The 23,372-nt window shown below is 52.8% G+C and overlaps 27 non-coding genes across 27 annotated transcripts; all 27 read left to right on the top strand.

Moving 5' to 3' along the window:
• Positions 1–134: 134 nt before the first annotated feature.
• TRNAG-GCC (transfer RNA glycine (anticodon GCC)) lies at positions 135–205 on the top strand. The gene has a single exon. It is a non-coding gene; the product is annotated as a tRNA-Gly (tRNA).
• A 408-nt stretch (positions 206–613) lies between these two features.
• Positions 614–686, top strand: TRNAA-AGC (transfer RNA alanine (anticodon AGC)). Its single transcript has one exon. It is a non-coding gene; the product is annotated as a tRNA-Ala (tRNA).
• An 863-nt stretch (positions 687–1,549) lies between these two features.
• Positions 1,550–1,620, top strand: TRNAG-GCC (transfer RNA glycine (anticodon GCC)). The gene has a single exon. It is a non-coding gene; the product is annotated as a tRNA-Gly (tRNA).
• Positions 1,621–2,028: 408 nt separating this feature from the next.
• On the top strand, positions 2,029–2,101 carry TRNAA-AGC (transfer RNA alanine (anticodon AGC)). Its single transcript has one exon. It is a non-coding gene; the product is annotated as a tRNA-Ala (tRNA).
• Positions 2,102–2,964: 863 nt separating this feature from the next.
• TRNAG-GCC (transfer RNA glycine (anticodon GCC)) lies at positions 2,965–3,035 on the top strand. The gene has a single exon. It is a non-coding gene; the product is annotated as a tRNA-Gly (tRNA).
• Positions 3,036–3,443: 408 nt separating this feature from the next.
• On the top strand, positions 3,444–3,516 carry TRNAA-AGC (transfer RNA alanine (anticodon AGC)). The gene has a single exon. It is a non-coding gene; the product is annotated as a tRNA-Ala (tRNA).
• An 862-nt stretch (positions 3,517–4,378) lies between these two features.
• Positions 4,379–4,449, top strand: TRNAG-GCC (transfer RNA glycine (anticodon GCC)). The gene has a single exon. It is a non-coding gene; the product is annotated as a tRNA-Gly (tRNA).
• Positions 4,450–4,858: 409 nt separating this feature from the next.
• TRNAA-AGC (transfer RNA alanine (anticodon AGC)) lies at positions 4,859–4,931 on the top strand. The gene has a single exon. It is a non-coding gene; the product is annotated as a tRNA-Ala (tRNA).
• Positions 4,932–5,794: 863 nt separating this feature from the next.
• TRNAG-GCC (transfer RNA glycine (anticodon GCC)) lies at positions 5,795–5,865 on the top strand. The gene has a single exon. It is a non-coding gene; the product is annotated as a tRNA-Gly (tRNA).
• A 409-nt stretch (positions 5,866–6,274) lies between these two features.
• On the top strand, positions 6,275–6,347 carry TRNAA-AGC (transfer RNA alanine (anticodon AGC)). Its single transcript has one exon. It is a non-coding gene; the product is annotated as a tRNA-Ala (tRNA).
• Positions 6,348–7,210: 863 nt separating this feature from the next.
• On the top strand, positions 7,211–7,281 carry TRNAG-GCC (transfer RNA glycine (anticodon GCC)). The gene has a single exon. It is a non-coding gene; the product is annotated as a tRNA-Gly (tRNA).
• A 1,345-nt stretch (positions 7,282–8,626) lies between these two features.
• Positions 8,627–8,697, top strand: TRNAG-GCC (transfer RNA glycine (anticodon GCC)). Its single transcript has one exon. It is a non-coding gene; the product is annotated as a tRNA-Gly (tRNA).
• A 409-nt stretch (positions 8,698–9,106) lies between these two features.
• TRNAA-AGC (transfer RNA alanine (anticodon AGC)) lies at positions 9,107–9,179 on the top strand. Its single transcript has one exon. It is a non-coding gene; the product is annotated as a tRNA-Ala (tRNA).
• Positions 9,180–10,042: 863 nt separating this feature from the next.
• On the top strand, positions 10,043–10,113 carry TRNAG-GCC (transfer RNA glycine (anticodon GCC)). Its single transcript has one exon. It is a non-coding gene; the product is annotated as a tRNA-Gly (tRNA).
• Positions 10,114–13,353: 3,240 nt separating this feature from the next.
• TRNAA-AGC (transfer RNA alanine (anticodon AGC)) lies at positions 13,354–13,426 on the top strand. Its single transcript has one exon. It is a non-coding gene; the product is annotated as a tRNA-Ala (tRNA).
• A 1,046-nt stretch (positions 13,427–14,472) lies between these two features.
• Positions 14,473–14,543, top strand: TRNAG-GCC (transfer RNA glycine (anticodon GCC)). Its single transcript has one exon. It is a non-coding gene; the product is annotated as a tRNA-Gly (tRNA).
• A 409-nt stretch (positions 14,544–14,952) lies between these two features.
• On the top strand, positions 14,953–15,025 carry TRNAA-AGC (transfer RNA alanine (anticodon AGC)). The gene has a single exon. It is a non-coding gene; the product is annotated as a tRNA-Ala (tRNA).
• An 863-nt stretch (positions 15,026–15,888) lies between these two features.
• On the top strand, positions 15,889–15,959 carry TRNAG-GCC (transfer RNA glycine (anticodon GCC)). Its single transcript has one exon. It is a non-coding gene; the product is annotated as a tRNA-Gly (tRNA).
• A 406-nt stretch (positions 15,960–16,365) lies between these two features.
• Positions 16,366–16,438, top strand: TRNAA-AGC (transfer RNA alanine (anticodon AGC)). Its single transcript has one exon. It is a non-coding gene; the product is annotated as a tRNA-Ala (tRNA).
• A 1,342-nt stretch (positions 16,439–17,780) lies between these two features.
• TRNAA-AGC (transfer RNA alanine (anticodon AGC)) lies at positions 17,781–17,853 on the top strand. The gene has a single exon. It is a non-coding gene; the product is annotated as a tRNA-Ala (tRNA).
• An 863-nt stretch (positions 17,854–18,716) lies between these two features.
• On the top strand, positions 18,717–18,787 carry TRNAG-GCC (transfer RNA glycine (anticodon GCC)). Its single transcript has one exon. It is a non-coding gene; the product is annotated as a tRNA-Gly (tRNA).
• A 408-nt stretch (positions 18,788–19,195) lies between these two features.
• Positions 19,196–19,268, top strand: TRNAA-AGC (transfer RNA alanine (anticodon AGC)). Its single transcript has one exon. It is a non-coding gene; the product is annotated as a tRNA-Ala (tRNA).
• An 863-nt stretch (positions 19,269–20,131) lies between these two features.
• On the top strand, positions 20,132–20,202 carry TRNAG-GCC (transfer RNA glycine (anticodon GCC)). Its single transcript has one exon. It is a non-coding gene; the product is annotated as a tRNA-Gly (tRNA).
• A 408-nt stretch (positions 20,203–20,610) lies between these two features.
• TRNAA-AGC (transfer RNA alanine (anticodon AGC)) lies at positions 20,611–20,683 on the top strand. Its single transcript has one exon. It is a non-coding gene; the product is annotated as a tRNA-Ala (tRNA).
• Positions 20,684–21,546: 863 nt separating this feature from the next.
• TRNAG-GCC (transfer RNA glycine (anticodon GCC)) lies at positions 21,547–21,617 on the top strand. Its single transcript has one exon. It is a non-coding gene; the product is annotated as a tRNA-Gly (tRNA).
• A 408-nt stretch (positions 21,618–22,025) lies between these two features.
• TRNAA-AGC (transfer RNA alanine (anticodon AGC)) lies at positions 22,026–22,098 on the top strand. The gene has a single exon. It is a non-coding gene; the product is annotated as a tRNA-Ala (tRNA).
• An 863-nt stretch (positions 22,099–22,961) lies between these two features.
• TRNAG-GCC (transfer RNA glycine (anticodon GCC)) lies at positions 22,962–23,032 on the top strand. Its single transcript has one exon. It is a non-coding gene; the product is annotated as a tRNA-Gly (tRNA).
• Positions 23,033–23,372: the final 340 nt, after the last annotated feature.

Below are 23,372 nucleotides of genomic sequence, written 5' to 3'. Positions count from 1 at the left end.
GGCAAAGTCACAATGTAGATGACAAGGCGTTTCCATCCATGTTGACAAGCTAATGCCAAGTCAAGTCTGGGCAAAAGCTGGACTCTCCTAGACCAGCTGAGCGAGGAGGGTGATGGCGCCGGCCCCGGCGTGGCGCATTGGTGGTTCAGTGGTAGAATTCTCGCCTGCCACGCGGGAGGCCCGGGTTCGATTCCCGGCCAATGCAATTATGGTGTCTTTGTCTTTAAAGCCCCCCCTTCCCCCCCCCCGGGTAGCTCTCTCCCGCCAATTTCAAGTCCGGTGGAATGCATCAAGGCACAAGGTGTTTATTGTCTAGAACGTACTAGGTGGTGGGAAGGTTCTTTTGGAAACCACCTTCTCCTAATGACATCATTGAAACCCATGAGGTCATACTTCCGAAAGGGATCAGTTGTCAATGGACTCACGAAGGGAGAAAAAAAATGGGGGGACTCTGAGGAAGGGAGAGTGCAAACCTTCGAAGCTCGGAAAACGGGTGGCTGTCCTGGTGTCTAGCGGCCAGAGCAGGTTGTGGATTTTGCAAAACTGCATATATTACGCATAGCACATAAGAGGACAGGGATCAGCCATAGCGCCAACGGGGAGCCCAAGCAAAGGGGGATTAGCTCAAGTGGTAGAGCGCTCGCTTAGCATGCGAGAGGTAGCGGGATCGATGCCCGCATTCTCCAAACGCTGCCTTCCTGGGAGGCACCTGGCTTTTGCGTTTGTTGTTGAAGCTTGGAACCGAGCGCCGCGAGCAACATGGGAAGCCAGAGTCCTCCTCATAACATGTGCCAAGGCGGCGTTGACGCGTTTTTTTTTTTGAGGCAGCTGTGGCTTCAGCCAAAGTCAGGCAGGCAGTATTGGACAAAAGCAATCCATTAAAGAAAGCACGGCCAGGCTTCCTTTGCCAAGAGACAATATTGCATTAGCACAAAAGGTGCCCGTGCCATCCTTATGCTGAGGGTTTTGGACTCGTTTAACCACCAGAATCAGGTTCAACTTCTCTTTGTGTGTGAAAGAGCGCCCTTTGGCCCCACTAGCAAATATCGACTGGCATAGGAAAAGGCAACGTAGCAGAGGATGGTTTCGATCCATCGACCTCTGGGTTATGGGCCCAGCACGCTTCCGCTGCGCCACTCTGCTCTTGCTGCCGAGCTGGTGCATCGACAACAAAATGTGGATCTAGTTTGCTACCGATCCCATGGGGAGTGGGTCCATCTGGCAAAGTCACAATGTAGATGACGAGGCGTTTCCATCGATGTTGACAAGCAAAAGGTGCCAGTGCCATCCTTATGCTGAGGGTTTTGGCTCAGCACGCTTCCGCTGCGCCACTCTGCTCTTGTTGCTGAGGAGGAGCATCAACAACAAAATGTGGATCTAGTTTGCTACCGATCCCATGGGGAGTGGGTCCATCTGGCAAAGTCACAATGTAGATGACAAGGCGTTTCCATCGATGTTGACAAGCTAATGCCAAGTCAAGTCTGGGCAAAAGCTGGACTCTCCTAGACCAGCTGAGCGAGGAGGGTGATGGCGCCGGCCCCAGCGTGGCGCATTGGTGGTTCAGTGGTAGAATTCTCGCCTGCCACGCGGGAGGCCCGGGTTCGATTCCCGGCCAATGCAATTATGATGTCTTTGTCTTTAAAGCCCCCCCCTTCCCCCCCCCGGGTAGCTCTCTCCCGCCAATTTCAAGTCCGGTGGAATGCATCAAGGCACAAGGTGTTTATTGTCTAGAACGTACTAGGTGGTGGGAAGGTTCTTTTGGAAACCACCTTCTCCTAATGACATCATTGAAACCCATGAGGTCATACTTCCGAAAGGGATCAGTTGTCAATGGACTCACGAAGGGAGAAAAAAAATGGGGGGACTCTGAGGAAGGGAGAGTGCAAACCTTCGAAGCTCGGAAAACGGGTGGCTGTCCTGGTGTCTAGCGGCCAGAGCAGGTTGTGGATTTTGCAAAACTGCATATATTACGCATAGCACATAAGAGGACAGGGATCAGCCATAGCGCCAACGGGGAGCCCAAGCAAAGGGGGATTAGCTCAAGTGGTAGAGCGCTCGCTTAGCATGCGAGAGGTAGCGGGATCGATGCCCGCATTCTCCAAACGCTGCCTTCCTGGGAGGCACCTGGCTTTTGCGTTTGTTGTTGAAGCTTGGAACCGAGCGCCGCGAGCAACATGGGAAGCCAGAGTCCTCCTCATAACATGTGCCAAGGCGGCGTTGACGCGTTTTTTTTTTTGAGGCAGCTGTGGCTTCAGCCAAAGTCAGGCAGGCAGTATTGGACAAAAGCAATCCATTAAAGAAAGCACGGCCAGGCTTCCTTTGCCAAGAGACAATATTGCATTAGCACAAAAGGTGCCCGTGCCATCCTTATGCTGAGGGTTTTGGACTCGTTTAACCACCAGAATCAGGTTCAACTTCTCTTTGTGTGTGAAAGAGCGCCCTTTGGCCCCACTAGCAAATATCGACTGGCATAGGAAAAGGCAACGTAGCAGAGGATGGTTTCGATCCATCGACCTCTGGGTTATGGGCCCAGCACGCTTCCGCTGCGCCACTCTGCTCTTGCTGCCGAGCTGGTGCATCGACAACAAAATGTGGATCTAGTTTGCTACCGATCCCATGGGGAGTGGGTCCATCTGGCAAAGTCACAATGTAGATGACGAGGCGTTTCCATCGATGTTGACAAGCAAAAGGTGCCAGTGCCATCCTTATGCTGAGGGTTTTGGCTCAGCACGCTTCCGCTGCGCCACTCTGCTCTTGTTGCTGAGGAGGAGCATCAACAACAAAATGTGGATCTAGTTTGCTACCGATCCCATGGGGAGTGGGTCCATCTGGCAAAGTCACAATGTAGATGACAAGGCGTTTCCATCGATGTTGACAAGCTAATGCCAAGTCAAGTCTGGGCAAAAGCTGGACTCTCCTAGACCAGCTGAGCGAGGAGGGTGATGGCGCCGGCCCCGGCGTGGCGCATTGGTGGTTCAGTGGTAGAATTCTCGCCTGCCACGCGGGAGGCCCGGGTTCGATTCCCGGCCAATGCAATTATGGTGTCTTTGTCTTTAAAGCCCCCCCTTCCCCCCCCCCGGGTAGCTCTCTCCCGCCAATTTCAAGTCCGGTGGAATGCATCAAGGCACAAGGTGTTTATTGTCTAGAACGTACTAGGTGGTGGGAAGGTTCTTTTGGAAACCACCTTCTCCTAATGACATCATTGAAACCCATGAGGTCATACTTCCGAAAGGGATCAGTTGTCAATGGACTCACGAAGGGAGAAAAAAAATGGGGGGACTCTGAGGAAGGGAGAGTGCAAACCTTCGAAGCTCGGAAAACGGGTGGCTGTCCTGGTGTCTAGCGGCCAGAGCAGGTTGTGGATTTTGCAAAACTGCATATATTACGCATAGCACATAAGAGGACAGGGATCAGCCATAGCGCCAACGGGGAGCCCAAGCAAAGGGGGATTAGCTCAAGTGGTAGAGCGCTCGCTTAGCATGCGAGAGGTAGCGGGATCGATGCCCGCATTCTCCAAACGCTGCCTTCCTGGGAGGCACCTGGCTTTTGCGTTTGTTGTTGAAGCTTGGAACCGAGCGCCGCGAGCAACATGGGAAGCCAGAGTCCTCCTCATAACATGTGCCAAGGCGGCGTTGACGCGTTTTTTTTTTGAGGCAGCTGTGGCTTCAGCCAAAGTCAGGCAGGCAGTATTGGACAAAAGCAATCCATTAAAGAAAGCACGGCCAGGCTTCCTTTGCCAAGAGACAATATTGCATTAGCACAAAAGGTGCCCGTGCCATCCTTATGCTGAGGGTTTTGGACTCGTTTAACCACCAGAATCAGGTTCAACTTCTCTTTGTGTGTGAAAGAGCGCCCTTTGGCCCCACTAGCAAATATCGACTGGCATAGGAAAAGGCAACGTAGCAGAGGATGGTTTCGATCCATCGACCTCTGGGTTATGGGCCCAGCACGCTTCCGCTGCGCCACTCTGCTCTTGCTGCCGAGCTGGTGCATCGACAACAAAATGTGGATCTAGTTTGCTACCGATCCCATGGGGAGTGGGTCCATCTGGCAAAGTCACAATGTAGATGACGAGGCGTTTCCATCGATGTTGACAAGCAAAAGGTGCCAGTGCCATCCTTATGCTGAGGGTTTTGGCTCAGCACGCTTCCGCTGCGCCACTCTGCTCTTGTTGCTGAGGAGGAGCATCAACAACAAAATGTGGATCTAGTTTGCTACCGATCCCATGGGGAGTGGGTCCATCTGGCAAAGTCACAATGTAGATGACAAGGCGTTTCCATCGATGTTGACAAGCTAATGCCAAGTCAAGTCTGGGCAAAAGCTGGACTCTCCTAGACCAGCTGAGCGAGGAGGGTGATGGCGCCGGCCCCGGCGTGGCGCATTGGTGGTTCAGTGGTAGAATTCTCGCCTGCCACGCGGGAGGCCCGGGTTCGATTCCCGGCCAATGCAATTATGGTGTCTTTGTCTTTAAAGCCCCCCCTTCCCCCCCCCCCGGGTAGCTCTCTCCCGCCAATTTCAAGTCCGGTGGAATGCATCAAGGCACAAGGTGTTTATTGTCTAGAACGTACTAGGTGGTGGGAAGGTTCTTTTGGAAACCACCTTCTCCTAATGACATCATTGAAACCCATGAGGTCATACTTCCGAAAGGGATCAGTTGTCAATGGACTCACGAAGGGAGAAAAAAAATGGGGGGACTCTGAGGAAGGGAGAGTGCAAACCTTCGAAGCTCGGAAAACGGGTGGCTGTCCTGGTGTCTAGCGGCCAGAGCAGGTTGTGGATTTTGCAAAACTGCATATATTACGCATAGCACATAAGAGGACAGGGATCAGCCATAGCGCCAACGGGGAGCCCAAGCAAAGGGGGATTAGCTCAAGTGGTAGAGCGCTCGCTTAGCATGCGAGAGGTAGCGGGATCGATGCCCGCATTCTCCAAACGCTGCCTTCCTGGGAGGCACCTGGCTTTTGCGTTTGTTGTTGAAGCTTGGAACCGAGCGCCGCGAGCAACATGGGAAGCCAGAGTCCTCCTCATAACATGTGCCAAGGCGGCGTTGACGCGTTTTTTTTTTTGAGGCAGCTGTGGCTTCAGCCAAAGTCAGGCAGGCAGTATTGGACAAAAGCAATCCATTAAAGAAAGCACGGCCAGGCTTCCTTTGCCAAGAGACAATATTGCATTAGCACAAAAGGTGCCCGTGCCATCCTTATGCTGAGGGTTTTGGACTCGTTTAACCACCAGAATCAGGTTCAACTTCTCTTTGTGTGTGAAAGAGCGCCCTTTGGCCCCACTAGCAAATATCGACTGGCATAGGAAAAGGCAACGTAGCAGAGGATGGTTTCGATCCATCGACCTCTGGGTTATGGGCCCAGCACGCTTCCGCTGCGCCACTCTGCTCTTGCTGCCGAGCTGGTGCATCGACAACAAAATGTGGATCTAGTTTGCTACCGATCCCATGGGGAGTGGGTCCATCTGGCAAAGTCACAATGTAGATGACGAGGCGTTTCCATCGATGTTGACAAGCAAAAGGTGCCAGTGCCATCCTTATGCTGAGGGTTTTGGCTCAGCACGCTTCCGCTGCGCCACTCTGCTCTTGTTGCTGAGGAGGAGCATCAACAACAAAATGTGGATCTAGTTTGCTACCGATCCCATGGGGAGTGGGTCCATCTGGCAAAGTCACAATGTAGATGACAAGGCGTTTCCATCGATGTTGACAAGCTAATGCCAAGTCAAGTCTGGGCAAAAGCTGGACTCTCCTAGACCAGCTGAGCGAGGAGGGTGATGGCGCCGGCCCCGGCGTGGCGCATTGGTGGTTCAGTGGTAGAATTCTCGCCTGCCACGCGGGAGGCCCGGGTTCGATTCCCGGCCAATGCAATTATGGTGTCTTTGTCTTTAAAGCCCCCCCTTCCCCCCCCCCCGGGTAGCTCTCTCCCGCCAATTTCAAGTCCGGTGGAATGCATCAAGGCACAAGGTGTTTATTGTCTAGAACGTACTAGGTGGTGGGAAGGTTCTTTTGGAAACCACCTTCTCCTAATGACATCATTGAAACCCATGAGGTCATACTTCCGAAAGGGATCAGTTGTCAATGGACTCACGAAGGGAGAAAAAAAATGGGGGGACTCTGAGGAAGGGAGAGTGCAAACCTTCGAAGCTCGGAAAACGGGTGGCTGTCCTGGTGTCTAGCGGCCAGAGCAGGTTGTGGATTTTGCAAAACTGCATATATTACGCATAGCACATAAGAGGACAGGGATCAGCCATAGCGCCAACGGGGAGCCCAAGCAAAGGGGGATTAGCTCAAGTGGTAGAGCGCTCGCTTAGCATGCGAGAGGTAGCGGGATCGATGCCCGCATTCTCCAAACGCTGCCTTCCTGGGAGGCACCTGGCTTTTGCGTTTGTTGTTGAAGCTTGGAACCGAGCGCCGCGAGCAACATGGGAAGCCAGAGTCCTCCTCATAACATGTGCCAAGGCGGCGTTGACGCGTTTTTTTTTTTGAGGCAGCTGTGGCTTCAGCCAAAGTCAGGCAGGCAGTATTGGACAAAAGCAATCCATTAAAGAAAGCACGGCCAGGCTTCCTTTGCCAAGAGACAATATTGCATTAGCACAAAAGGTGCCCGTGCCATCCTTATGCTGAGGGTTTTGGACTCGTTTAACCACCAGAATCAGGTTCAACTTCTCTTTGTGTGTGAAAGAGCGCCCTTTGGCCCCACTAGCAAATATCGACTGGCATAGGAAAAGGCAACGTAGCAGAGGATGGTTTCGATCCATCGACCTCTGGGTTATGGGCCCAGCACGCTTCCGCTGCGCCACTCTGCTCTTGCTGCCGAGCTGGTGCATCGACAACAAAATGTGGATCTAGTTTGCTACCGATCCCATGGGGAGTGGGTCCATCTGGCAAAGTCACAATGTAGATGACGAGGCGTTTCCATCGATGTTGACAAGCAAAAGGTGCCAGTGCCATCCTTATGCTGAGGGTTTTGGCTCAGCACGCTTCCGCTGCGCCACTCTGCTCTTGTTGCTGAGGAGGAGCATCAACAACAAAATGTGGATCTAGTTTGCTACCGATCCCATGGGGAGTGGGTCCATCTGGCAAAGTCACAATGTAGATGACAAGGCGTTTCCATCGATGTTGACAAGCTAATGCCAAGTCAAGTCTGGGCAAAAGCTGGACTCTCCTAGACCAGCTGAGCGAGGAGGGTGATGGCGCCGGCCCCGGCGTGGCGCATTGGTGGTTCAGTGGTAGAATTCTCGCCTGCCACGCGGGAGGCCCGGGTTCGATTCCCGGCCAATGCAATTATGGTGTCTTTGTCTTTAAAGCCCCCCCTTCCCCCCCCCCCGGGTAGCTCTCTCCCGCCAATTTCAAGTCCGGTGGAATGCATCAAGGCACAAGGTGTTTATTGTCTAGAACGTACTAGGTGGTGGGAAGGTTCTTTTGGAAACCACCTTCTCCTAATGACATCATTGAAACCCATGAGGTCATACTTCCGAAAGGGATCAGTTGTCAATGGACTCACGAAGGGAGAAAAAAAATGGGGGGACTCTGAGGAAGGGAGAGTGCAAACCTTCGAAGCTCGGAAAATGGGTGGCTGTCCTGGTGTCTAGCGGCCAGAGCAGGTTGTGGATTTTGCAAAACTGCATATATTACGCATAGCACATAAGAGGACAGGGATCAGCCATAGCGCCAACGGGGAGCCCAAGCAAAGGGGGATTAGCTCAAGTGGTAGAGCGCTCGCTTAGCATGCGAGAGGTAGTGGGATCGATGCCCGCATTCTCCAAACGCTGCCTTCCTGGGAGGCACCTGGCTTTTGCGTTTGTTGTTGAAGCTTGGAACCGAGCGCCGCGAGCAACATGGGAAGCCAGAGTCCTCCTCATAACATGTGCCAAGGCGGCGTTGACGCATTTTTTTTTTTGAGGCAGCTGTGGCTTCAGCCAAAGTCAGGCAGGCAGTATTGGACAAAAGCAATCCATTAAAGAAAGCACGGCCAGGCTTCCTTTGCCAAGAGACAATATTGCATTAGCACAAAAGGTGCCCGTGCCATCCTTATGCTGAGGGTTTTGGACTCGTTTAACCACCAGAATCAGGTTCAACTTCTCTTTGTGTGTGAAAGAGCGCCCTTTGGCCCCACTAGCAAATATCGACTGGCATAGGAAAAGGCAACGTAGCAGAGGATGGTTTCGATCCATCGACCTCTGGGTTATGGGCCCAGCACGCTTCCGCTGCGCCACTCTGCTCTTGCTGCCGAGCTGGTGCATCGACAACAAAATGTGGATCTAGTTTGCTACCGATCCCATGGGGAGTGGGTCCATCTGGCAAAGTCACAATGTAGATGACGAGGCGTTTCCATCGATGTTGACAAGCAAAAGGTGCCAGTGCCATCCTTATGCTGAGGGTTTTGGCTCAGCACGCTTCCGCTGCGCCACTCTGCTCTTGTTGCTGAGGAGGAGCATCAACAACAAAATGTGGATCTAGTTTGCTACCGATCCCATGGGGAGTGGGTCCATCTGGCAAAGTCACAATGTAGATGACAAGGCGTTTCCATCGATGTTGACAAGCTAATGCCAAGTCAAGTCTGGGCAAAAGCTGGACTCTCCTAGACCAGCTGAGCGAGGAGGGTGATGGCGCCGGCCCCAGCGTGGCGCATTGGTGGTTCAGTGGTAGAATTCTCGCCTGCCACGCGGGAGGCCCGGGTTCGATTCCCGGCCAATGCAATTATGGTGTCTTTGTCTTTAAAGCCCCCCCCTTCCCCCCCCCCGGGTAGCTCTCTCCCGCCAATTTCAAGTCCGGTGGAATGCATCAAGGCACAAGGTGTTTATTGTCTAGAACGTACTAGGTGGTGGGAAGGTTCTTTTGGAAACCACCTTCTCCTAATGACATCATTGAAACCCATGAGGTCATACTTCCGAAAGGGATCAGTTGTCAATGGACTCACGAAGGGAGAAAAAAAATGGGGGGACTCTGAGGAAGGGAGAGTGCAAACCTTCGAAGCTCGGAAAACGGGTGGCTGTCCTGGTGTCTAGCGGCCAGAGCAGGTTGTGGATTTTGCAAAACTGCATATATTACGCATAGCACATAAGAGGACAGGGATCAGCCATAGCGCCAACGGGGAGCCCAAGCAAAGGGGGATTAGCTCAAGTGGTAGAGCGCTCGCTTAGCATGCGAGAGGTAGCGGGATCGATGCCCGCATTCTCCAAACGCTGCCTTCCTGGGAGGCACCTGGCTTTTGCGTTTGTTGTTGAAGCTTGGAACCGAGCGCCGCGAGCAACATGGGAAGCCAGAGTCCTCCTCATAACATGTGCCAAGGCGGCGTTGACGCGTTTTTTTTTTTGAGGCAGCTGTGGCTTCAGCCAAAGTCAGGCAGGCAGTATTGGACAAAAGCAATCCATTAAAGAAAGCACGGCCAGGCTTCCTTTGCCAAGAGACAATATTGCATTAGCACAAAAGGTGCCCGTGCCATCCTTATGCTGAGGGTTTTGGACTCGTTTAACCACCAGAATCAGGTTCAACTTCTCTTTGTGTGTGAAAGAGCGCCCTTTGGCCCCACTAGCAAATATCGACTGGCATAGGAAAAGGCAACGTAGCAGAGGATGGTTTCGATCCATCGACCTCTGGGTTATGGGCCCAGCACGCTTCCGCTGCGCCACTCTGCTCTTGCTGCCGAGCTGGTGCATCGACAACAAAATGTGGATCTAGTTTGCTACCGATCCCATGGGGAGTGGGTCCATCTGGCAAAGTCACAATGTAGATGACGAGGCGTTTCCATCGATGTTGACAAGCAAAAGGTGCCAGTGCCATCCTTATGCTGAGGGTTTTGGCTCAGCACGCTTCCGCTGCGCCACTCTGCTCTTGTTGCTGAGGAGGAGCATCAACAACAAAATGTGGATCTAGTTTGCTACCGATCCCATGGGGAGTGGGTCCATCTGGCAAAGTCACAATGTAGATGACAAGGCGTTTCCATCGATGTTGACAAGCTAATGCCAAGTCAAGTCTGGGCAAAAGCTGGACTCTCCTAGACCAGCTGAGCGAGGAGGGTGATGGCGCCGGCCCCGGCGTGGCGCATTGGTGGTTCAGTGGTAGAATTCTCGCCTGCCACGCGGGAGGCCCGGGTTCGATTCCCGGCCAATGCAATTATGGTGTCTTTGTCTTTAAAGCCCCCCCTTCCCCCCCCCCGGGTAGCTCTCTCCCGCCAATTTCAAGTCCGGTGGAATGCATCAAGGCACAAGGTGTTTATTGTCTAGAACGTACTAGGTGGTGGGAAGGTTCTTTTGGAAACCACCTTCTCCTAATGACATCATTGAAACCCATGAGGTCATACTTCCGAAAGGGATCAGTTGTCAATGGACTCACGAAGGGAGAAAAAAAATGGGGGGACTCTGAGGAAGGGAGAGTGCAAACCTTCGAAGCTCGGAAAACGGGTGGCTGTCCTGGTGTCTAGCGGCCAGAGCAGGTTGTGGATTTTGCAAAACTGCATATATTACGCATAGCACATAAGAGGACAGGGATCAGCCATAGCGCCAACGGGGAGCCCAAGCAAAGGGGGATTAGCTCAAGTGGTAGAGCGCTCGCTTAGCATGCGAGAGGTAGCGGGATCGATGCCTGCATTCTCCAAACGCTGCCTTCCTGGGAGGCACCTGGCTTTTGCGTTTGTTGTTGAAGCTTGGAACCGAGCGCCGCGAGCAACATGGGAAGCCAGAGTCCTCCTCATAACATGTGCCAAGGCGGCGTTGACGCGTTTTTTTTTTTGAGGCAGCTGTGGCTTCAGCCAAAGTCAGGCAGGCAGTATTGGACAAAAGCAATCCATTAAAGAAAGCACGGCCAGGCTTCCTTTGCCAAGAGACAATATTGCATTAGCACAAAAGGTGCCCGTGCCATCCTTATGCTGAGGGTTTTGGACTCGTTTAACCACCAGAATCAGGTTCAACTTCTCTTTGTGTGTGAAAGAGCGCCCTTTGGCCCCACTAGCAAATATCGACTGGCATAGGAAAAGGCAACGTAGCAGAGGATGGTTTCGATCCATCGACCTCTGGGTTATGGGCCCAGCACGCTTCCGCTGCGCCACTCTGCTCTTGCTGCCGAGCTGGTGCATCGACAACAAAATGTGGATCTAGTTTGCTACCGATCCCATGGGGAGTGGGTCCATCTGGCAAAGTCACAATGTAGATGACGAGGCGTTTCCATCGATGTTGACAAGCAAAAGGTGCCAGTGCCATCCTTATGCTGAGGGTTTTGGCTCAGCACGCTTCCGCTGCGCCACTCTGCTCTTGTTGCTGAGGAGGAGCATCAACAACAAAATGTGGATCTAGTTTGCTACCGATCCCATGGGGAGTGGGTCCATCTGGCAAAGTCACAATGTAGATGACAAGGCGTTTCCATCGATGTTGACAAGCTAATGCCAAGTCAAGTCTGGGCAAAAGCTGGACTCTCCTAGACCAGCTGAGCGAGGAGGGTGATGGCGCCGGCCCCGGCGTGGCGCATTGGTGGTTCAGTGGTAGAATTCTCGCCTGCCATGCGGGAGGCCCGGGTTCGATTCCCGGCCAATGCAATTATGGTGTCTTTGTCTTTAAAGCCCCCCCTTCCCCCCCCCCGGGTAGCTCTCTCCCGCCAATTTCAAGTCCGGTGGAATGCATCAAGGCACAAGGTGTTTATTGTCTAGAACGTACTAGGTGGTGGGAAGGTTCTTTTGGAAACCACCTTCTCCTAATGACATCATTGAAACCCATGAGGTCATACTTCCGAAAGGGATCAGTTGTCAATGGACTCACGAAGGGAGAAAAAAAATGGGGGGACTCTGAGGAAGGGAGAGTGCAAACCTTCGAAGCTCGGAAAACGGGTGGCTGTCCTGGTGTCTAGCGGCCAGAGCAGGTTGTGGATTTTGCAAAACTGCATATATTACGCATAGCACATAAGAGGACAGGGATCAGCCATAGCGCCAACGGGGAGCCCAAGCAAAGGGGGATTAGCTCAAGTGGTAGAGCGCCCGCTTAGCATGCGAGAGGTAGCGGGATCGATGCCCGCATTCTCCAAACGCTGCCTTCCTGGGAGGCACCTGGCTTTTGCGTTTGTTGTTGAAGCTTGGAACCGAGCGCCGCGAGCAACATGGGAAGCCAGAGTCCTCCTCATAACATGTGCCAAGGCGGCGTTGACGCGTTTTTTTTTTTGAGGCAGCTGTGGCTTCAGCCAAAGTCAGGCAGGCAGTATTGGACAAAAGCAATCCATTAAAGAAAGCACGGCCAGGCTTCCTTTGCCAAGAGACAATATTGCATTAGCACAAAAGGTGCCCGTGCCATCCTTATGCTGAGGGTTTTGGACTCGTTTAACCACCAGAATCAGGTTCAACTTCTCTTTGTGTGTGAAAGAGCGCCCTTTGGCCCCACTAGCAAATATCGACTGGCATAGGAAAAGGCAACGTAGCAGAGGATGGTTTCGATCCATCGACCTCTGGGTTATGGGCCCAGCACGCTTCCGCTGCGCCACTCTGCTCTTGCTGCCGAGCTGGTGCATCGACAACAAAATGTGGATCTAGTTTGCTACCGATCTCATGGGGAGTGGGTCCATCTGGCAAAGTCACAATGTAGATGACGAGGCGTTTCCATCGATGTTGACAAGCAAAAGGTGCCAGTGCCATCCTTATGCTGAGGGTTTTGGCTCAGCACGCTTCCGCTGCGCCACTCTGCTCTTGTTGCTGAGGAGGAGCATCAACAACAAAATGTGGATCTAGTTTGCTACCGATCCCATGGGGAGTGGGTCCATCTGGCAAAGTCACAATGTAGATGACAAGGCGTTTCCATCGATGTTGACAAGCTAATGCCAAGTCAAGTCTGGGCAAAAGCTGGACTCTCCTAGACCAGCTGAGCGAGGAGGGTGATGGCGCCGGCCCCGGCGTGGCGCATTGGTGGTTCAGTGGTAGAATTCTCACCTGCCACGCGGGAGGCCCGGGTTCGATTCCCGGCCAATGCAATTATGGTGTCTTTGTCTTTAAAGCCCCCCCCTTCCCCCCCCCCCGGGTAGCTCTCTCCCGCCAATTTCAAGTCCGGTGCAATGCATCAAGGCACAAGGTGTTTATTGTCTAGAACGTACTAGGTGGTGGGAAGGTTCTTTTGGAAACCACCTTCTCCTAATGACATCATTGAAACCCATGAGGTCATACTTCCGAAAGGGATCAGTTGTCAATGGACTCACGAAGGGAGAAAAAAAATGGGGGGACTCTGAGGAAGGGAGAGTGCAAACCTTCGAAGCTCGGAAAACGGGTGGCTGTCCTGGTGTCTAGCGGCCAGAGCAGGTTGTGGATTTTGCAAAACTGCATATATTACGCATAGCACATAAGAAGACAGGGATCAGCCATAGCGCCAACGGGGAGCCCAAGCAAAGGGGGATTAGCTCAAGTGGTAGAGCGCTCGCTTAGCATGCGAGAGGTAGCGGGATCGATGCCCGCATTCTCCAAACGCTGCCTTCCTGGGAGGCACCTGGCTTTTGCGTTTGTTGTTGAAGCTTGGAACCGAGCGCCGCGAGCAACATGGGAAGCCAGAGTCCTCCTCATAACATGTGCCAAGGCGGCGTTGACGCGTTTTTTTTTTTGAGGCAGCTGTGGCTTCAGCCAAAGTCAGGCAGGCAGTATTGGACAAAAACGCTGCCTTCCTGGGAGGCACCTGGCTTTTGCGTTTGTTGTTGAAGCTTGGAACCGAGCGCCGCGAGCAACATGGGAAGCCAGAGTCCTCCTCATAACATGTGCCAAGGCGGCGTTGACGCGTTTTTTTTTTTGAGGCAGCTGTGGCTTCAGCCAAAGTCAGGCAGGCAGTATTGGACAAAAGCAATCCATTAAAGAAAGCACGGCCAGGCTTCCTTTGCCAAGAGACAATATTGCATTAGCACAAAAGGTGCCCGTGCCATCCTTATGCTGAGGGTTTTGGACTCGTTTAACCACCAGAATCAGGTTCAACTTCTCTTTGTGTGTGAAAGAGCGCCCTTTGGCCCCACTAGCAAATATCGACTGGCATAGGAAAAGGCAACGTAGCAGAGGATGGTTTCGATCCATCGACCTCTGGGTTATGGGCCCAGCACGCTTCCGCTGCGCCACTCTGCTCTTGCTGCCGAGCTGGTGCATCGACAACAAAATGTGGATCTAGTTTGCTACCGATCCCATGGGGAGTGGGTCCATCTGGCAAAGTCACAATGTAGATGACGAGGCGTTTCCATCGATGTTGACAAGCAAAAGGTGCCAGTGCCATCCTTATGCTGAGGGTTTTGGCTCAGCACGCTTCCGCTGCGCCACTCTGCTCTTGTTGCTGAGGAGGAGCATCAACAACAAAATGTGGATCTAGTTTGCTACCGATCCCATGGGGAGTGGGTCCATCTGGCAAAGTCACAATGTAGATGACAAGGCGTTTCCATCGATGTTGACAAGCTAATGCCAAGTCAAGTCTGGGCAAAAGCTGGACTCTCCTAGACCAGCTGAGCGAGGAGGGTGATGGCGCCGGCCCCGGCGTGGCGCATTGGTGGTTCAGTGGTAGAATTCTCGCCTGCCACGCGGGAGGCCCGGGTTCGATTCCCGGCCAATGCAATTATGGTGTCTTTGTCTTTAAAGCCCCCCCCTTCCCCCCCCCCGGGTAGCTCTCTCCCGCCAATTTCAAGTCCGGTGCAATGCATCAAGGCACAAGGTGTTTATTGTCTAGAACGTACTAGGTGGTGGGAAGGTTCTTTTGGAAACCACCTTCTCCTAATGACATCATTGAAACCCATGAGGTCATACTTCCGAAAGGGATCAGTTGTCAATGGACTCACGAAGGGAGAAAAAAAATGGGGGGACTCTGAGGAAGGGAGAGTGCAAACCTTCGAAGCTCGGAAAACGGGTGGCTGTCCTGGTGTCTAGCGGCCAGAGCAGGTTGTGGATTTTGCAAAACTGCATATATTACGCATAGCACATAAGAGGACAGGGATCAGCCATAGCGCCAACGGGGAGCCCAAGCAAAGGGGGATTAGCTCAAGTGGTAGAGCGCTCGCTTAGCATGCGAGAGGTAGCGGGATCGATGCCCGCATTCTCCAAACGCTGCCTTCCTGGGAGGCACCTGGCTTTTGCGTTTGTTGTTGAAGCTTGGAACCGAGCGCCGCGAGCAACATGGGAAGCCAGAGTCCTCCTCATAACATGTGCCAAGGCGGCGTTGACGCGTTTTTTTTTTTGAGGCAGCTGTGGCTTCAGCCAAAGTCAGGCAGGCAGTATTGGACAAAAGCAATCCATTAAAGAAAGCACGGCCAGGCTTCCTTTGCCAAGAGACAATATTGCATTAGCACAAAAGGTGCCCGTGCCATCCTTATGCTGAGGGTTTTGGACTCGTTTAACCACCAGAATCAGGTTCAACTTCTCTTTGTGTGTGAAAGAGCGCCCTTTGGCCCCACTAGCAAATATCGACTGGCATAGGAAAAGGCAACGTAGCAGAGGATGGTTTCGATCCATCGACCTCTGGGTTATGGGCCCAGCACGCTTCCGCTGCGCCACTCTGCTCTTGCTGCCGAGCTGGTGCATCGACAACAAAATGTGGATCTAGTTTGCTACCGATCCCATGGGGAGTGGGTCCATCTGGCAAAGTCACAATGTAGATGACGAGGCGTTTCCATCGATGTTGACAAGCAAAAGGTGCCAGTGCCATCCTTATGCTGAGGGTTTTGGCTCAGCACGCTTCCGCTGCGCCACTCTGCTCTTGTTGCTGAGGAGGAGCATCAACAACAAAATGTGGATCTAGTTTGCTACCGATCCCATGGGGAGTGGGTCCATCTGGCAAAGTCACAATGTAGATGACAAGGCGTTTCCATCGATGTTGACAAGCTAATGCCAAGTCAAGTCTGGGCAAAAGCTGGACTCTCCTAGACCAGCTGAGCGAGGAGGGTGATGGCGCCGGCCCCGGCGTGGCGCATTGGTGGTTCAGTGGTAGAATTCTCGCCTGCCACGCGGGAGGCCCGGGTTCGATTCCCGGCCAATGCAATTATGGTGTCTTTGTCTTTAAAGCCCCCCCTTCCCCCCCCCGGTAGCTCTCTCCCGCCAATTTCAAGTCCGGTGGAATGCATCAAGGCACAAGGTGTTTATTGTCTAGAACGTACTAGGTGGTGGGAAGGTTCTTTTGGAAACCACCTTCTCCTAATGACATCATTGAAACCCATGAGGTCATACTTCCGAAAGGGATCAGTTGTCAATGGACTCACGAAGGGAGAAAAAAAATGGGGGGACTCTGAGGAAGGGAGAGTGCAAACCTTCGAAGCTCGGAAAACGGGTGGCTGTCCTGGTGTCTAGCGGCCAGAGCAGGTTGTGGATTTTGCAAAACTGCATATATTACGCATAGCACATAAGAGGACAGGGATCAGCCATAGCGCCAACGGGGAGCCCAAGCAAAGGGGGATTAGCTCAAGTGGTAGAGCGCTCGCTTAGCATGCGAGAGGTAGCGGGATCGATGCCCGCATTCTCCAAACGCTGCCTTCCTGGGAGGCACCTGGCTTTTGCGTTTGTTGTTGAAGCTTGGAACCGAGCGCCGCGAGCAACATGGGAAGCCAGAGTCCTCCTCATAACATGTGCCAAGGCGGCGTTGACGCGTTTTTTTTTTTGAGGCAGCTGTGGCTTCAGCCAAAGTCAGGCAGGCAGTATTGGACAAAAGCAATCCATTAAAGAAAGCACGGCCAGGCTTCCTTTGCCAAGAGACAATATTGCATTAGCACAAAAGGTGCCCGTGCCATCCTTATGCTGAGGGTTTTGGACTCGTTTAACCACCAGAATCAGGTTCAACTTCTCTTTGTGTGTGAAAGAGCGCCCTTTGGCCCCACTAGCAAATATCGACTGGCATAGGAAAAGGCAACGTAGCAGAGGATGGTTTCGATCCATCGACCTCTGGGTTATGGGCCCAGCACGCTTCCGCTGCGCCACTCTGCTCTTGCTGCCGAGCTGGTGCATCGACAACAAAATGTGGATCTAGTTTGCTACCGATCCCATGGGGAGTGGGTCCATCTGGCAAAGTCACAATGTAGATGACGAGGCGTTTCCATCGATGTTGACAAGCAAAAGGTGCCAGTGCCATCCTTATGCTGAGGGTTTTGGCTCAGCACGCTTCCGCTGCGCCACTCTGCTCTTGTTGCTGAGGAGGAGCATCAACAACAAAATGTGGATCTAGTTTGCTACCGATCCCATGGGGAGTGGGTCCATCTGGCAAAGTCACAATGTAGATGACAAGGCGTTTCCATCGATGTTGACAAGCTAATGCCAAGTCAAGTCTGGGCAAAAGCTGGACTCTCCTAGACCAGCTGAGCGAGGAGGGTGATGGCGCCGGCCCCGGCGTGGCGCATTGGTGGTTCAGTGGTAGAATTCTCGCCTGCCACGCGGGAGGCCCGGGTTCGGTTCCCGGCCAATGCAATTATGGTGTCTTTGTCTTTAAAGCCCCCCCTTCCCCCCCCCCGGGTAGCTCTCTCCCGCCAATTTCAAGTCCGGTGGAATGCATCAAGGCACAAGGTGTTTATTGTCTAGAACGTACTAGGTGGTGGGAAGGTTCTTTTGGAAACCACCTTCTCCTAATGACATCATTGAAACCCATGAGGTCATACTTCCGAAAGGGATCAGTTGTCAATGGACTCACGAAGGGAGAAAAAAAATGGGGGGACTCTGAGGAAGGGAGAGTGCAAACCTTCGAAGCTCGGAAAACGGGTGGCTGTCCTGGTGTCTAGCGGCCAGAGCAGGTTGTGGATTTTGCAAAACTGCATATATTACGCATAGCACATAAGAGGACAGGGATCAGCCATAGCGCCAACGGGGAGCCCAAGCAAAGGGGGATTAGCTCAAGTGGTAGAGCGCTCGCTTAGCATGCGAGAGGTAGCGGGATCGATGCCCGCATTCTCCAAATGCTGCCTTCCTGGGAGGCACCTGGCTTTTGCGTTTGTTGTTGAAGCTTGGAACCGAGCGCCGCGAGCAACATGGGAAGCCAGAGTCCTCCTCATAACATGTGCCAAGGCGGCGTTGACGCGTTTTTTTTTTTGAGGCAGCTGTGGCTTCAGCCAAAGTCAGGCAGGCAGTATTGGACAAAAGCAATCCATTAAAGAAAGCACGGCCAGGCTTCCTTTGCCAAGAGACAATATTGCATTAGCACAAAAGGTGCCCGTGCCATCCTTATGCTGAGGGTTTTGGACTCGTTTAACCACCAGAATCAGGTTCAACTTCTCTTTGTGTGTGAAAGAGCGCCCTTTGGCCCCACTAGCAAATATCGACTGGCATAGGAAAAGGCAACGTAGCAGAGGATGGTTTCGATCCATCGACCTCTGGGTTATGGGCCCAGCACGCTTCCGCTGCGCCACTCTGCTCTTGCTGCCGAGCTGGTGCATCGACAACAAAATGTGGATCTAGTTTGCTACCGATCCCATGGGGAGTGGGTCCATCTGGCAAAGTCACAATGTAGATGACGAGGCGTTTCCATCGATGTTGACAAGCAAAAGGTGCCAGTGCCATCCTTATGCTGAGGGTTTTGGCTCAGCACGCTTCCGCTGCGCCACTCTGCTCTTGTTGCTGAGGAGGAGCATCAACAACAAAATGTGGATCTAGTTTGCTACCGATCCCATGGGGAGTGGGTCCATCTGGCAAAGTCACAATGTAGATGACAAGGCGTTTCCATCGATGTTGACAAGCTAATGCCAAGTCAAGTCTGGGCAAAAGCTGGACTCTCCTAGACCAGCTGAGCGAGGAGGGTGATGGCGCCGGCCCCGGCGTGGCGCATTGGTGGTTCAGTGGTAGAATTCTCGCCTGCCACGCGGGAGGCCCGGGTTCGATTCCCGGCCAATGCAATTATGGTGTCTTTGTCTTTAAAGCCCCCCCTTCCCCCCCCCCGGGTAGCTCTCTCCCGCCAATTTCAAGTCCGGTGGAATGCATCAAGGCACAAGGTGTTTATTGTCTAGAACGTACTAGGTGGTGGGAAGGTTCTTTTGGAAACCACCTTCTCCTAATGACATCATTGAAACCCATGAGGTCATACTTCCGAAAGGGATCAGTTGTCAATGGACTCACGAAGGGAGAAAAAAAATGGGGGGACTCTGAGGAAGGGAGAGTGCAAACCTTCGAAGCTCGGAAAACGGGTGGCTGTCCTGGTGTCTAGCGGCCAGAGCAGGTTGTGGATTTTGCAAAACTGCATATATTACGCATAGCACATAAGAGGACAGGGATCAGCCATAGCGCCAACGGGGAGCCCAAGCAAAGGGGGATTAGCTCAAGTGGTAGAGCGCTCGCTTAGCATGCGAGAGGTAGCGGGATCGATGCCCGCATTCTCCAAACGCTGCCTTCCTGGGAGGCACCTGGCTTTTGCGTTTGTTGTTGAAGCTTGGAACCGAGCGCCGCGAGCAACATGGGAAGCCAGAGTCCTCCTCATAACATGTGCCAAGGCGGCGTTGACGCGTTTTTTTTTTTGAGGCAGCTGTGGCTTCAGCCAAAGTCAGGCAGGCAGTATTGGACAAAAGCAATCCATTAAAGAAAGCACGGCCAGGCTTCCTTTGCCAAGAGACAATATTGCATTAGCACAAAAGGTGCCCGTGCCATCCTTATGCTGAGGGTTTTGGACTCGTTTAACCACCAGAATCAGGTTCAACTTCTCTTTGTGTGTGAAAGAGCGCCCTTTGGCCCCACTAGCAAATATCGACTGGCATAGGAAAAGGCAACGTAGCAGAGGATGGTTTCGATCCATCGACCTCTGGGTTATGGGCCCAGCACGCTTCCGCTGCGCCACTCTGCTCTTGCTGCCGAGCTGGTGCATCGACAACAAAATGTGGATCTAGTTTGCTACCGATCCCATGGGGAGTGGGTCCATCTGGCAAAGTCACAATGTAGATGACGAGGCGTTTCCATCGATGTTGACAAGCAAAAGGTGCCAGTGCCATCCTTATGCTGAGGGTTTTGGCTCAGCACGCTTCCGCTGCGCCACTCTGCTCTTGTTGCTGAGGAGGAGCATCAACAACAAAATGTGGATCTAGTTTGCTACCGATCCCATGGGGAGTGGGTCCATCTGGCAAAGTCACAATGTAGATGACAAGGCGTTTCCATCGATGTTGACAAGCTAATGCCAAGTCAAGTCTGGGCAAAAGCTGGACTCTCCTAGACCAGCTGAGCGAGGAGGGTGATGGCGCCGGCCCCGGCGTGGCGCATTGGTGGTTCAGTGGTAGAATTCTCGCCTGCCACGCGGGAGGCCCGGGTTCGATTCCCGGCCAATGCAATTATGGTGTCTTTGTCTTTAAAGCCCCCCCTCCCCCCCCCCCGGGTAGCTCTCTCCCGCCAATTTCAAGTCCGGTGGAATGCATCAAGGCACAAGGTGTTTATTGTCTAGAACGTACTAGGTGGTGGGAAGGTTCTTTTGGAAACCACCTTCTCCTAATGACATCATTGAAACCCATGAGGTCATACTTCCGAAAGGGATCAGTTGTCAATGGACTCACGAAGGGAGAAAAAAAATGGGGGGACTCTGAGGAAGGGAGAGTGCAAACCTTCGAAGCTCGGAAAACGGGTGGCTGTCCTGGTGTCTAGCGGCCAGAGCAGGTTGTGGATTTTGCAAAACTGCATATATTACGCATAGCACATAAGAGGACAGGGATCAGCCATAGCGCCAACGGGGAGCCCAAGCAAAGGGGGATTAGCTCAAGTGGTAGAGCGCTCGCTTAGCATGCGAGAGGTAGCGGGATCGATGCCCGCATTCTCCAAATGCTGCCTTCCTGGGAGGCACCTGGCTTTTGCGTTTGTTGTTGAAGCTTGGAACCGAGCGCCGCGAGCAACATGGGAAGCCAGAGTCCTCCTCATAACATGTGCCAAGGCGGCGTTGACGCGTTTTTTTTTTTGAGGCAGCTGTGGCTTCAGCCAAAGTCAGGCAGGCAGTATTGGACAAAAGCAATCCATTAAAGAAAGCACGGCCAGGCTTCCTTTGCCAAGAGACAATATTGCATTAGCACAAAAGGTGCCCGTGCCATCCTTATGCTGAGGGTTTTGGACTCGTTTAACCACCAGAATCAGGTTCAACTTCTCTTTGTGTGTGAAAGAGCGCCCTTTGGCCCCACTAGCAAATATCGACTGGCATAGGAAAAGGCAACGTAGCAGAGGATGGTTTCGATCCATCGACCTCTGGGTTATGGGCCCAGCACGCTTCCGCTGCGCCACTCTGCTCTTGCTGCCGAGCTGGTGCATCGACAACAAAATGTGGATCTAGTTTGCTACCGATCCCATGGGGAGTGGGTCCATCTGGCAAAGTCACAATGTAGATGACGAGGCGTTTCCATCGATGTTGACAAGCAAAAGGTGCCAGTGCCATCCTTATGCTGAGGGTTTTGGCTCAGCACGCTTCCGCTGCGCCACTCTGCTCTTGTTGCTGAGGAGGAGCATCAACAACAAAATGTGGATCTAGTTTGCTACCGATCCCATGGGGAGTGGGTCCATCTGGCAAAGTCACAATGTAGATGACAAGGCGTTTCCATCGATGTTGACAAGCTAATGCCAAGTCAAGTCTGGGCAAAAGCTGGACTCTCCTAGACCAGCTGAGCGAGGAGGGTGATGGCGCCGGCCCCGGCGTGGCGCATTGGTGGTTCAGTGGTAGAATTCTCGCCTGCCACGCGGGAGGCCCGGGTTCGATTCCCGGCCAATGCAATTATGGTGTCTTTGTCTTTAAAGCCCCCCCTTCCCCCCCCCCGGGTAGCTCTCTCCCGCCAATTTCAAGTCCGGTGGAATGCATCAAGGCACAAGGTGTTTATTGTCTAGAACGTACTAGGTGGTGGGAAGGTTCTTTTGGAAACCACCTTCTCCTAATGACATCATTGAAACCCATGAGGTCATACTTCCGAAAGGGATCAGTTGTCAATGGACTCACGAAGGGAGAAAAAAAATGGGGGGACTCTGAGGAAGGGAGAGTGCAAACCTTCGAAGCTCGGAAAACGGGTGGCTGTCCTGGTGTCTAGCGGCCAGAGCAGGTTGTGGATTTTGCAAAACTGCATATATTACGCATAGCACATAAGAGGACAGGGATCAGCCATAGCGCCAACGGGGAGCCCAAGCAAAGGGGGATTAGCTCAAGTGGTAGAGCGCTCGCTTAGCATGCGAGAGGTAGCGGGATCGATGCCCGCATTCTCCAAACGCTGCCTTCCTGGGAGGCACCTGGCTTTTGCGTTTGTTGTTGAAGCTTGGAACCGAGCGCCGCGAGCAACATGGGAAGCCAGAGTCCTCCTCATAACATGTGCCAAGGCGGCGTTGACGCGTTTTTTTTTTTGAGGCAGCTGTGGCTTCAGCCAAAGTCAGGCAGGCAGTATTGGACAAAAGCAATCCATTAAAGAAAGCACGGCCAGGCTTCCTTTGCCAAGAGACAATATTGCATTAGCACAAAAGGTGCCCGTGCCATCCTTATGCTGAGGGTTTTGGACTCGTTTAACCACCAGAATCAGGTTCAACTTCTCTTTGTGTGTGAAAGAGCGCCCTTTGGCCCCACTAGCAAATATCGACTGGCATAGGAAAAGGCAACGTAGCAGAGGATGGTTTCGATCCATCGACCTCTGGGTTATGGGCCCAGCACGCTTCCGCTGCGCCACTCTGCTCTTGCTGCCGAGCTGGTGCATCGACAACAAAATGTGGATCTAGTTTGCTACCGATCCCATGGGGAGTGGGTCCATCTGGCAAAGTCACAATGTAGATGACGAGGCGTTTCCATCGATGTTGACAAGCAAAAGGTGCCAGTGCCATCCTTATGCTGAGGGTTTTGGCTCAGCACGCTTCCGCTGCGCCACTCTGCTCTTGTTGCTGAGGAGGAGCATCAACAACAAAATGTGGATCTAGTTTGCTACCGATCCCATGGGGAGTGGGTCCATCTGGCAAAGTCACAATGTAGATGACAAGGCGTTTCCATCGATGTTGACAAGCTAATGCCAAGTCAAGTCTGGGCAAAAGCTGGACTCTCCTAGACCAGCTGAGCGAGGAGGGTGATGGCGCCGGCCCCGGCGTGGCGCATTGGTGGTTCAGTGGTAGAATTCTCGCCTGCCACGCGGGAGGCCCGGGTTCGATTCCCGGCCAATGCAATTATGGTGTCTTTGTCTTTAAAGCCCCCCCTTCCCCCCCCCGGGTAGCTCTCTCCCGCCAATTTCAAGTCCGGTGGAATGCATCAAGGCACAAGGTGTTTATTGTCTAGAACGTACTAGGTGGTGGGAAGGTTCTTTTGGAAACCACCTTCTCCTAATGACATCATTGAAACCCATGAGGTCATACTTCCGAAAGGGATCAGTTGTCAATGGACTCACGAAGGGAGAAAAAAAATGGGGGGACTCTGAGGAAGGGAGAGTGCAAACCTTCGAAGCTCGGAAAACGGGTGGCTGTCCTGGTGTCTAGCGGCCAGAGCAGGTTGTGGATTTTGCAAAACTG

The sequence above is a fragment of the Aquarana catesbeiana genome, linkage group LG04, assembly GCF_042186555.1.
Source record: "Aquarana catesbeiana isolate 2022-GZ linkage group LG04, ASM4218655v1, whole genome shotgun sequence".
In the NCBI taxonomy this organism is placed as follows: Eukaryota; Metazoa; Chordata; class Amphibia; order Anura; family Ranidae; genus Aquarana; species Aquarana catesbeiana.
The sequence above is the reverse complement of the archived record's forward strand: the minus strand, read 5'-3'. Positions and strand labels throughout refer to the sequence as shown.